The sequence below is a fragment of the Saimiri boliviensis genome, chromosome 3 (genome assembly GCF_048565385.1).
Source record: "Saimiri boliviensis isolate mSaiBol1 chromosome 3, mSaiBol1.pri, whole genome shotgun sequence".
In the NCBI taxonomy this organism is placed as follows: Eukaryota; Metazoa; Chordata; class Mammalia; order Primates; family Cebidae; genus Saimiri; species Saimiri boliviensis.
Genome location: NC_133451.1, coordinates 122,226,806 through 122,238,905, shown reverse-complemented (window position 1 = coordinate 122,238,905; position 12,100 = coordinate 122,226,806).

Sequence of the window (12,100 nt, the reverse complement as noted above, 5' to 3'; positions counted from 1 at the left end):
TATGTTTAGATTCAGCGAGGTAGAAACACGTTTCTTCTAAAAGCTGCGTTTGGACATTCCAGAGTGGATGGGAAAACAGGCTGTAAAGAGAAATACCTTGCTCTAAAACCAAAACGGAGCTATCTAGCAGAATGGTTGTCAATGTGTGTATTCACCTTCCAGAGTTAAACTGATATGTGTTTGCAGCAGTTCAGAAACCCTTTCTTTGGAGAATGTATAAACAGTCATTTCCAGCCCTAGAGACGCATATAAGAGTTATCAGTAAGAATGCGTTTAAAACATAGAAGACCCGCTTCGTACAAACTCATCTGCTGTGTGTTGGTTCCTTTTAGGAAGTTGCATCTATGTTTATATTCAGCGAGGTTGTAACAGGTTTCTTCTAAAAACTTCGTTTGGACATTCCAGAGTGGACGGGAGAAGAGGGGGTAAAGAGAAATACCTTGCTCTAAAACCAAAACGGAGCTATCTAGCAGAATGGTTGTCAATGTGTGTATTCAACTTTCAGAGTTAAACTGATGTGTGTTTGCAGCAGTTCAGAAACCCTTTCTTTGGAGAATGTAGAAACAGTCATTTCCAGCCCTAGAGACGCATATAAGAGTTATCAGTAAGAATGCGTTTAAAACACAGAAGACCCGCTTCGTACAAACTCGTCTGCTGTGTGTTGGTTCCTTTTAGGAAGCTGCATCTATGTTTAGATTGTGGGAGGTTGCAAAACGTTTCTTCAAAAAACTGCGTTTGGACATTCCAGAGTGGATGGCAGAACAGGCTGTAAAGAGAAATACCTTGCTCTAAAACCAAAACGGAGCTATCTAGCAGAATGGTTGTCAAAGTGTTTATACAACTTCCAGAGGAAAATGATGTGTGTTTCCAGCAGCTCAGAAACCCTTTCCTTGGAGAATGCAGAAACAGTCATTTCCAGCCCTAGAGACGGATATAAGAGTTATCAGTAAGAATGCGTTTAAAACACAGAATACCCGGTTCGTACAAACTCATCTGCTGTGTGTTGGTTCCTTTTAGGAAGTTGCGTCTATGTTTAGATTCAGCGAGGTTGTAACAGGTTTCTTCTAAAAACTGCGTTTCGACATTCCAGAGTGGATGGGAGAATAGGCAGTAAAGAGAAATACCTTGCTCTAAAACCAAAATGGAGCCATCTGGAAGAATGGTTTTCAATGTGTGTATTCAACTTTCATAATTAAACTGATGTGTGTTTGCAGCAGCTCAGAAACCCTTTCTTTGGAGAATGTAGAAACAGTCATTTCCAGCCCTAGAAACGCATATAAGAGTTAACAGTAAGAATTCGTTTAAAACACAGAATACACACTTCGTACAAACTCATCTGCTCTGTTTTGGTTCCTTTTCGGAAGTTGCATCTATGTTTAGATTCAGCGAGGTAGAAACACGTTTCTTCTAAAAGCTGCGTTTGTACATTCCAGAGTGGATGGGAAAACAGGCTGTAAAGAGAAATACCTTGCTCTAAAACCAAAACGGAGCTATCTAGCAGAATGGTTGTCAATGTGTGTATTCAACTTTCATAATTAAACTGATGTGTGTTGGCAGCAGCTCAGAAACCCTTTGTTTGGAGAATGTAGAAACAGTCATTTCCAGCCCTAGAAACGCATATAAGAGTTAACAGTAAGAATTCGTTTAAAACACAGAATACCTGCTTCGTACAAACTCATCTGCTCTGTGTTGGTTCCTTTTAGGAAGTTGCATCTATGTTTAGATTCAGCGAGGTAGAAACACGTTTCTTCTAAAAGCTGCGTTTGGACATTCCAGAGTGGATGGTAAAACAGGCTGTAAAGGGAAATACCTTGCTCTTAAACCAAAATGGAGCTACCTAGCAGAATGGTTGTCAATGTGTCTATTCAACTTTCAGAGTTAAACTGATGTGTGGTTGCAGCAGTTCAGAAACCCTTTCTTTGGAGAATGTAGAAACAGTCATTTCCAGCCCTAGAGACGCATATAAGAGTTGTCAGTAAGAATGCATTTAAAACATAGAAACCCGCTTCATACAAACTCATCTGCTCTGTGTTGGTTCCTTTTAGGAAGTTGCATCTATGTTTAGATTGTGCGAGGTTGCAACACGTTTCTTCAAAAAACTACGTTTGGACATTTTAGAGTGGATGGGAGAACAGGCTGTAAAGAGAAATACCTTGCTCTAAAACCAAAACGGAGCTATCTAGCAGAATGGTTGTTAATGTGTTTATTCAACTTTTAGAGTTAAACTGATGTGTGTTTGCAGCAGTTCAGAAACCCTTTCTTTGGAGAATGTAGAAACAGTCATTTCCAGCCCTAGAGACGCATATAAGAGTTAACAGTAAGAATTCGTTTAAAACACAGAATACCCGCTTCGTACAAACTCATCTGCTCTGTGTTGGTTCCTTTTAGGAAGTTGCATCTATGTTTAGATTCAGCGAGGTAGAAACACGTTTCTTCTAAAAGCTTTCTAAAAGCTGCGTTTGGACATTCCAGAGTGGATGGGAAAACAGGCTGTAAAGAGAAATACCTTGCTCTAAAACCAAAACGGAGCTATCTAGCAGAATGGTTGTCAATGTGTCTATTCAACTTTCATAGTTAAACTGATGTGTGCTTGCAGCAGTTCAGAAACCCTTTCTTTGGATAATGTAGAAACAGTCATTTCCCGCCCTAGAGACGCATATAAGAGTTATCAGTAAGAATGCGTTTAAAACACAGAAGACCCGCTTCGTACAAATTCATCTGCTGTGTGTTGGTTCCTTTTAGGAAGTTGCATCTAAGGTTAGATTCAGCGAGGTTGCAACACGTTTCTTCTAAAAACTGCGTTTGGACATTCCAGAGTGGATGGGAGAACAGGCTGTAAAGAAAAGTACTTTGCTCTAAAACCAAAACGGAGCTATTTAGCAGAATGGTTGTCAATGTGTGTATTCAAATTTCAGAGTTAAACTGATGTGTGTTTGCAGCAGTTCAGAAACCCTTTCTTTGGAGAATGTAGAAACAGTCATTTCCAGCCATAGAGACGCATATAAGAGTTAACAGTAAGAATTCGTTTAAAACACAGAATTCCCACTTCGTACAAACTCATCTGCTGTGTGTTGGTTCCTTTTAGGAAGTTGCATCTATGTTTATATTCAGCGAGGTTGTAACAGGTTTCTTCTAAAAACTGCGTTTGGACATTCCAGAGTGGACGGGAGAAGAGGCTGTAAAGAGAAATACCTTGCTCTAAAACCAAAACGGAGCTATCTAGCAGAATGGTTGTCAATGTGTGTATTCAAATTTCAGAGTTAAACTGATTTGTGTTTGCAGCAGTTCAGAAACCCTTTCTTTGGAGAATGTAGAAACAGTCATTTCCAGCCCTAGAGACGCATATAAGAGTTAGCAGTAACAATGCGTTTAAGACATAGAAGACCCGCTTCGTACAAACTCATCTGCTGTGTGTTGGTTCCTTTTAGGAAGTTGCACCAATGTTTAGATTCAGCGAGGTTGCAACAAGTTTCTTCTAAAAAGTGCGTTTGGACATTCCAGAGTGGATGGGAGAACAGGCTGTAAAGAAAAGTACTTTGCTCTAAAACCGAAACGGAGCTATTTAGCAGAATGGTTGTCAATGTGTTTATTCATCTTCCAGAGTTAAACTGATGTGTGTTTGCAGCAGTTCAGAAACCCTTTCTTTGGAGAATGTAGAAACAGTCATTTCCAGCCCTAGAGACGCATATAAGGGTTAGCAGTAAGAATGCGTTTAAAACACAGAAGACCCGCTTCGTACAAACTCGTCTGCTGTGTGTTGGTTCATTTTAGGAAGCTGCATCTATGTTTAGATTGTGGGAGGTTGCAACACGTTTCTTCAAAAAACTGCGTTTGGACATTCCAGAGTGGATGGCAGAACAGGCTGTAAAGAGAAATACCTTGCTCTAAAACCAAAACGGAGCTATCTATCAGAATGGTTGTCAAAGTGTGTATACAATTTCCAGAGTTTAACTGATGTGTGTTTGCAGCAGTTCAGAAACCCTTTCCTTGGAGAATGTAGAAAAAGTCATTTCCAGCCCTAGAGACGGATATAAGAGTTATCAGTAAGAATGCGTTTAAAACACAGAATACCCGCTTTATACAAACTCATCTGCTCTGTGTTGGTTCCTTTTAGGAAGTTGCATCTATGTTTTGATTCAGCGAGGTAGAAACACGTTTCTTCTAAAAGCAGCGTTTGGACATTCCAGAGTGGATGGGAAAACAGGCTGTAAAGGGAAATACATTGCTCTAAAAGCAAAACGGAGCTATCTAGCAGAATGGTTGTCAATGAGTCTATTCAACTTTCAGAGTTAAACTGATGTGTGGTTGCAGCAGTTCAGAAACACTTTCTTTGGAGAATGTAGAAACAGTCATTTCCAGCCCTAGAGACGCATATAAGAGTTATCAGTAAGAAAGCGTTTAAAACACAGAATACCCGCTTCGTACAAATTCATCTGCTGTGTGTTGGTTCCTTTTAGGAAGTTGCCTCTATGTTTAGATTCAGCCAGGTTGCAACAAGTTTCTTCTAAAAACTGCGTTTGGACATTCCAGAGTAGATGGGAGAACAGGCTGTAAAGTGAAATACCTTGCTCTAAAACCAAAACGGAGCTATTTATCAGAATGGTTGTCAAAGTGTGTATACCACTTCCAGAGTTTAACTGATGTGTGTTTCCAGCAGCTCAGAAACCCCTTCCTTGAAGAATGTAGAAACAGTCATTTCCAGCCTTAGAGTCGGATATAAGAGTTATCAGTAAGAATGCGTTTAAAACACAGAATACCCGCTTCGTACAAACTCATCTGCTTTGTGTTGGTTCCTTTTAGGAAGTTGCATCTGTGTTTAGATTCAGCGAGGTTGTAACAGGTTTCTTCTAAAAACTGCGTTTGGACATTCCAGAGTGGATGGCAGAAGAGGCTGTAAAGAGAAATACCTTGCTCTAAAACCAAAACGGAGCTATCTAGCAGAAACGTTTTCAATGTGTGTATTCAACTTTCATAATTAAACTGATGTGTGTTTGCAGCAGCTCAGAAACCCTTTCTTTGGAGAATGTAGAAACAGTCATTTCCAGCCCTAGAGATGCATATAAGAGTTAGCAGTAAGAATGCGTTTAAAACACAGAAGACCCGCTTCGTACAAACTCATCTGCTGTGTGTTGGTTCCTTTTAGGAAGTTGCGCCAATGTTTAGATTCAGCGAGGTTGCAACAAGTTTCTTCTAAAAACTGCGTTTGTACACTCCAGAGTGGAAGGGAGAACAGGCTGTAAAGTCAAATACCTTGCTCTAAAACCAAAACGGAGCTATCTAGCAGAATGATTGTCAAAGTGTGTATACAGCTTCCAGAGTTAAACTGATGTGTGTTTGCAGCAGCTCAGAAACCCTTTCCTTGGAGAATGTAGAAACAGTCATTTTCAGCCCTAGAGACGGATATAAGAGTTATCAGTAAGAATGCGTTTAAAACACAGAATACACGCTTCGTACAAACTCATCTGCTGTGTGTTGGTTCCTTTTAGGAAGTTGCATCTATGTTTAGATTCAGCGAGGTTGTAACAGGTTTCTTCTAAAAACTGCGTTTGGACATTCCACAGTGGATGGGAGAAGAGGCTGTAAAGAGAAATACCTTGCTCTTAAACCAAAACGGAGCTATCTGGAAGAATGGTTTACAATGTGTGTATTAAACTTTCATAATTAAACTGATGTGTGTTTGCAGCAGCTCAGAAACCCTTTCTTTGGAGAATGTAGAAACAGTCATTTCCAGCCCTAGAAACGCATATAAGAGTTAACAGTAAGAATTCGTTTAAAACACAGAATACCCGCTTCGTACAAACATATCTGCTCTGTGTTGGTTCCTTTTAGGAAGCTGCATCTATGTTTAGGTTCACCGAGGTAGAAACACGATTCTTCTAAAAGCTACATTTGGACATTGCAGAGTGGATTGGAGAACAGGCTGTAAAGAGAAATACCTTGCTCTAAAACCAAAACGGAGCTATCTAGCAGAATGGTTGTCAATGTGTGTATTCACCTTTCAGAGTTAAACTGATGTGTGTTTGCAGCAGTTCAGAAACCCTTTCTTTGGAGAATGTAGAAACAGTCATTTCAAGCCCTAGAGACGCATATAAGAGTTGGCAGTAAGAATGCGTTTAAAACACAGAAGACCCGCTTCGTACAAACTCATCTGCTCTGTGTTGGTTCCTTTTAGGAAGTTGCATCTATGTTTAGATTGTGCGAGGTTGCAACACGTTACTTCAAAAAACTGCGTTTGGACATTCCAGAGTGGATGGGAGAACAGGCTGTAAAGAGAAATATCTTGCTCTAAAACCAAAACGGAGCTATCTAGCAGAATGGTTGTCAATGTGTATTCAACTTTCAAAGTTAAACTGATGTATGTTTGCAGCAGTTCAGAAACCCTTTGTTTGGAGAATGTAGAAACAGTCATTTCCAGCCCTAGAGACGCATATAAGAGTTAGCAGTAAGAATGCGTTCAAAACACAGAAGACCCGCTTCGTACAAACTCATCTGCTCTGTGTTGGTTCCTTTTAGGATGTTGCATCTATGTTTAGATTCAGCAAGGTAGAAACACGTTTCTTCTAAATGGTGCGATTGGACATTCCAGAGTGGATGGGAGAACAGGCTGTAAAGAAAAATACTTTGCTCTAAAACCAAAACGAAGCTATTTAGCAGAATGGTTGTCAATGTGTTTATTTATCTTCCAGAGTTAAACTGATGTGTCTTTGCAGCAGTTCAGAAACCCTTTCTTTGGAGAATGTAGAAACAGTCATTTCCAGCCCTAGAGACGCATATAAGATTTATCAGTAAGAATGCGTTTAAAATACAGAAGACCCGCTTCGTACAAACTCATCTGCTGTGTGTTGGTTCCATTTAGGAAGTTGCATCGATGTTTATATTCAGCGAGGTTGTAACAGGTTTCTTCTAAAAACTGCGTTTGGACATTCCAGAGTGGATGGAAGAACAGGCTGTAAAGTCAAATACCTTGCTCTAAAACCAAAACGGAGCTATCTATCAGAATGGTTGTCAAAGTGTGTATACAACTTCCCGAGTTAAACTGATGTGTGTTTGCAGCAGCTCAGAAACCCTTTCCCTGGAGAATGTAGAAACAGTCATTTCCAGCCCTAGAGACGGATATAAGAGTTATCAGTAAGAATGCGTTTAAAACACAGAATACCCGCTTCGAACAAACTCATCTGCTGTGTGTTGGTTCCTTTTAGGAAGTTGCATCTATGTTTAGATTGTGCGAGGTTGCAACACGTTTCTTCAAAAAACTGCGTTTGGACATTTTAGAGTGGATGGGAGAACAGGCTCTAAAGAGAAATACCTTGCTCTAAAACCAAAACGGAGCTATCTAGCAGAATGGTTGTTAATGTGTGTATTCAACTTTCAGAGTTAAACTGATGTGTGTTAGCAGCAGTTCAGAAACCCTTTCTTTGGAGAATGTAGAAACAGTCATTTCCAGCCCTAGAGACGCATATAAGAGTTTGCAGTAAGAATTCGTTTAAAACACAGAATACCCGCTTCGTACAAACTCATCTGCTCTCTGTTGGTTCCTTTTAGGAAGTTGCATCTATGTTTAGATTCAGCGAGGTAGAAACACGTTTCTTCTAAAAGCTGCGTTTGGACATTCCAGAGTGGATGGGAAAACAGGCTGTAAAAGGAAATACCTTGCTCTAAAACCAAAATGGAGCTATCTAGCAGAATGGTTGTCCATGTGTCTATTCAACTTTCAGAGTTAATCTGATGTGTGGTTGCAGCAGTTCAGAAACCCTTTCTTTGGAGAATGTAGAAACAGTCATTTCCAGCCCTAGAGACGCATATAAGAGTTATCAGTAAGAATGCGTTTAAAACACAGAATACCCGCTTCGTACAAATTCATCTGCTGTGTGTTGGTTCCTTTTTGGAAGTTGCATCTATGTTTAGATTCAACAAGGTTGCAACACGTTTCTTCTAAAAACTGCGTTTGGACATTCCAGAGTGGATGGGAGAAGAGGCTGTAAAGAGAAATACCTTGCTCTAAAACCAAAACGGAGCTATCTAGAAGAATGGTTGTCAATGTGTGTATTTAACTTTCATAATTAAACTGATGTGTGTTTGCATCAGCTCTGAAACCCTTTCTTTGGAGAATGTAGAAACAGTCATTTCCAGCAATAGAAACTCATATAAGAGTTAACAGTAAGAATTCGTTTAAAACACAGAATACACACTTCGTACAAACTCATCTGCTCTGTTTTGGTTCCTTTTCGGAAGTTGCATCTATGTTTAGATTCAGCGAGGTAGAAACACGTTTCTTCTAAAAGCTGCGTTTGGACATTCCAGAGTGGATGGGAAAACAGGCTGTAAAGAGAAATACCTTGCTCTAAAACCAAAACGGAGCTATCTAGCAGAATGGTTGTCAATGTGTCTATTCAACGTTCATAGTTAAACTGATGTGTGCTTGCAGCAGTTCAGAAACCCTTTCTTTGGATAATGTAGAAACAGTCATTTCCAGCCCTAGAGACGCATATAAGAGTTATCAGTAAGAATGCGTTTAAAACACAGAATACCCGCTTCGTACAAATTCATCTGCTGTGTGTTGGTTCCTTTTAGGAAGTTGCATCTAAGTTTAGATTCAGCGAGGTTGCAACACGTTTCTTCTAAAAACTGCGTTTGGACATTCCAGAGTGGATGGGAGAAGAGGCTGTACAGAGAAATACCTTGCTCTAAAACCAAAACGGAGCTATCTAGCAGAATGGTTGTCAATGTGTGTATTCACCTTCCAGAGTTAAACTGATATGTGTTTGCAGCAGTTCAGAAACCCTTTCTTTGGAGAATGTAGAAACAGTCATTTCCAGCCCTAGAGACGCATATAAGAGTTATCAGTAAGAATGCGTTTAAAACATAGAAGACCCGCTTCGTACAAACTCATCTGCTGTGTGTTGGTTCCTTTTAGGAAGTTGCATCTATGTTTATATTCAGCGAGGTTGTAACAGGTTTCTTCTAAAAACTTCGTTTGGACATTCCAGAGTGGACGGGAGAAGAGGGGGTAAAGAGAAATACCTTGCTCTAAAACCAAAACGGAGCTATCTAGCAGAATGGTTGTCAATGTGTCTATTCAACTTTCATAGTTAAACTGATGTGTGCTTGCAGCAGTTCAGAAACCCTTTCTTTGGATAATGTAGAAACAGTCATTTCCAGCCCTAGAGACGCATATAAGAGTTATCAGTAAGAATGCGTTTAAAACACAGAAGACCCGCTTCGTACAAATTCATCTGCTGTGTGTTGGTTCCTTTTAGGAAGTTGCACCTAAGGTTAGATTCAGCGAGGTTGCAGCACGTTTCTTCTAAAAAGTGCGTTTGGACATTCCAGAGTGGATGGGAGAACAGGCTGTAAAGAAAAGTACTTTGCTCTAAAACCGAAACGGAGCTATTTAGCAGAATGGTTGTCAATGTGTTTATTCATCTTCCAGAGTTAAACTGATGTGTGTTTGCAGCAGTTCAGAAACCCTTTCTTTGGAGAATGTAGAAACAGTCATTTCCAGCCCTAGAGACGCATATAAGAGTTAGCAGTAAGAATGCGTTTAAAACACAGAAGACCCGCTTCGTACAAACTCGTCTGCTGTGTGTTGGTTCATTTTAGGAAGCTGCATCTATGTTTAGATTGTGGGAGGTTGCAACACGTTTCTTCAAAAAACTGCGTTTGGACATTCCAGAGTGGATGGCAGAACAGGCTGTAAAGAGAAATACCTTGCTCTAAAACCAAAACGGAGCTATCTATCAGAATGGTTGTCAAAGTGTGTATACAATTTCCAGAGTTTAACTGATGTGTGTTTGCAGCAGTTCACAAACCCTTTCCTTGGAGAATGTAGAAAAAGTCATTTCCAGGCCTAGAGACGGATATAAGAGTTATCAGTAAGAATGCGTTTAAAACACAGAATACCCGCTTTATACAAACTCATCTGCTCTCTGTTGGTTCCTTTTAGGAAGTTGCATCTATGTTTTGATTCAGCGAGGTAGAAACACGTTTCTTCTAAAAGCAGCGTTTGGACATTCCAGAGTGGATGGGAAAACAGGCTGTAAAGGGAATTACATTGCTCTAAAAGCAAAACGGAGCTATCTAGCAGAATGGTTGTCAATGAGTCTATTCAACTTTCAGAGTTAAACTGATGTGTGGTTGCAGCAGTTCAGAAACACTTTCTTTGGAGAATGTAGAAACAGTCATTTCCAGCCCTAGAGACGCATATAAGAGTTATCAGTAAGAAAGCGTTTAAAACACAGAATACCCGCTTCGTACAAATTCATCTGCTGTGTGTTGGTTCCTTTTAGGAAGTTGCCTCTATGTTTAGATTCAGCCAGGTTGCAACAAGTTTCTTCTAAAAACTGCGTTTGGACATTCCAGAGTAGATGGGAGAACAGGCTGTAAAGTGAAATACCTTGCTCTAAAACCAAAACGGAGCTATTTATCAGAATGGTTGTCAAAGTGTGTATACCACTTCCAGAGTTTAACTGATGTGTGTTTGCAGCAGCTCAGAAACCCCTTCCTTGAAGAATGTAGAAACAGTCATTTCCAGCCTTAGAGACGGATATAAGAGTTATCAGTAAGAATGCGTTTAAAACACAGAATACCCGCTTCGTACAAACTCATCTGCTTTGTGTTGGTTCCTTTTAGGAAGTTGCATCTGTGTTTAGATTCAGCGAGGTTGTAACAGGTTTCTTCTAAAAACTGCGTTTGGACATTCCAGAGTGGATGGCAGAAGAGGCTGTAAAGAGAAATACCTTGCTCTAAAACCAAAACGGAGCTATCTAACAGAAAGGTTTTCAATGTGTGTATTCAACTTTCATAATTAAACTGATGTGTGTTTGCAGCAGCTCAGAAACCCTTTCTTTGGAGAATGTAGAAACAGTCATTTCCAGCCCTAGAAACGCATATAAGAGTTAACAGTAAGAATTCCTTTAAAACACAGAATACCCGCTTCGTACAAACTCATCTGCTCTGTGTTGGTTCCTTTTAGGAAGTTGCATCTATGTTTAGATTCAGCGAGATAGAAACACGTTTCTTCTAAAAGCTGCGTTTGGACATTGCAGAGTGGATGGGAGAACAGGCTGTAAAGAGAAATACCTTGCTCTAAAACCAAAACGGAGCTATCTAGCAGAATGGTTGTCAATGTGTGTATTCCACTTCCAGAGTTAAGCTAATGTGTGTTTGCAGCAGTTCAGAAACCCTTTCTTTGGAGGATGTAGAAACAGTCATTTCCAGCCCTAGAGACGCATATAAGATTTATCAGTAAGAATGCGTTTAAAATACAGAAGTCCCGCTTCGTACAAACTCATCTGTTGTGTGTTGGTTCCTTTTAGGAAGTTGCATCTATGTTTAGATTGTGCGAGGTTGCAACACGTTTATTCAAAAAACTGCGTTTGGACATTCGAGAGTGGATGGGAGAACAGGCTGTAAAGAGAAATACCTTGCTCTAAAACCAAAACGGAGCTATCTAGCAGAATGGTTGTCAATGTGTGTATTCAGCTTTCAAAGTTAAACTGATGTGTGTTTGCAGCAGTTCAGAAACCCTTTCTTTGGAGAATGTAGAAACAGTCATTTCCAGCCCTAGAGACGCATATAAGAGTTATCAGTAAGAATGCGTTTAAAACATAGAAGACCCGCTTCGTACAAACTTATCTGCTGTGTGTTGGTTCCTTTTAGGAAGCTGCATCTATGTTTAGGTTCACCAAGGGAGAAACACGATTCTTCTAAAAGCTGCGTTTGGACATTGCAGAGTGGATGGGAGAACAGGCTGTAAAGAGAAATACCTTGCTCTAAAACCAAAACGGAGCTATCTAGCAGAATGGTTGTCAATGTGTGTATTCAACTTTCAAAGTTAAACTGATGTGTGTTTGCAGCAGTTCAGAAACCCTTTCTTTGGAGAATGTAGAAACAGTCATTTCCAGCCCTAGAGACGTATATAAGAGTTATCAGTAAGAATTCGTTTAAAACACAGAATACCCGCTTCGTACAAACTCATCTGATCTTTGTTGGTTCCTTTTAGGAAGTTGCATCTATGTTTAGATTCAACAAGGTTGCAAAACGTTTCTTCTAAAAACTGCGTTTGGACATTCCAGAGTGGATGGGAGAAGAGGCTGTAAAG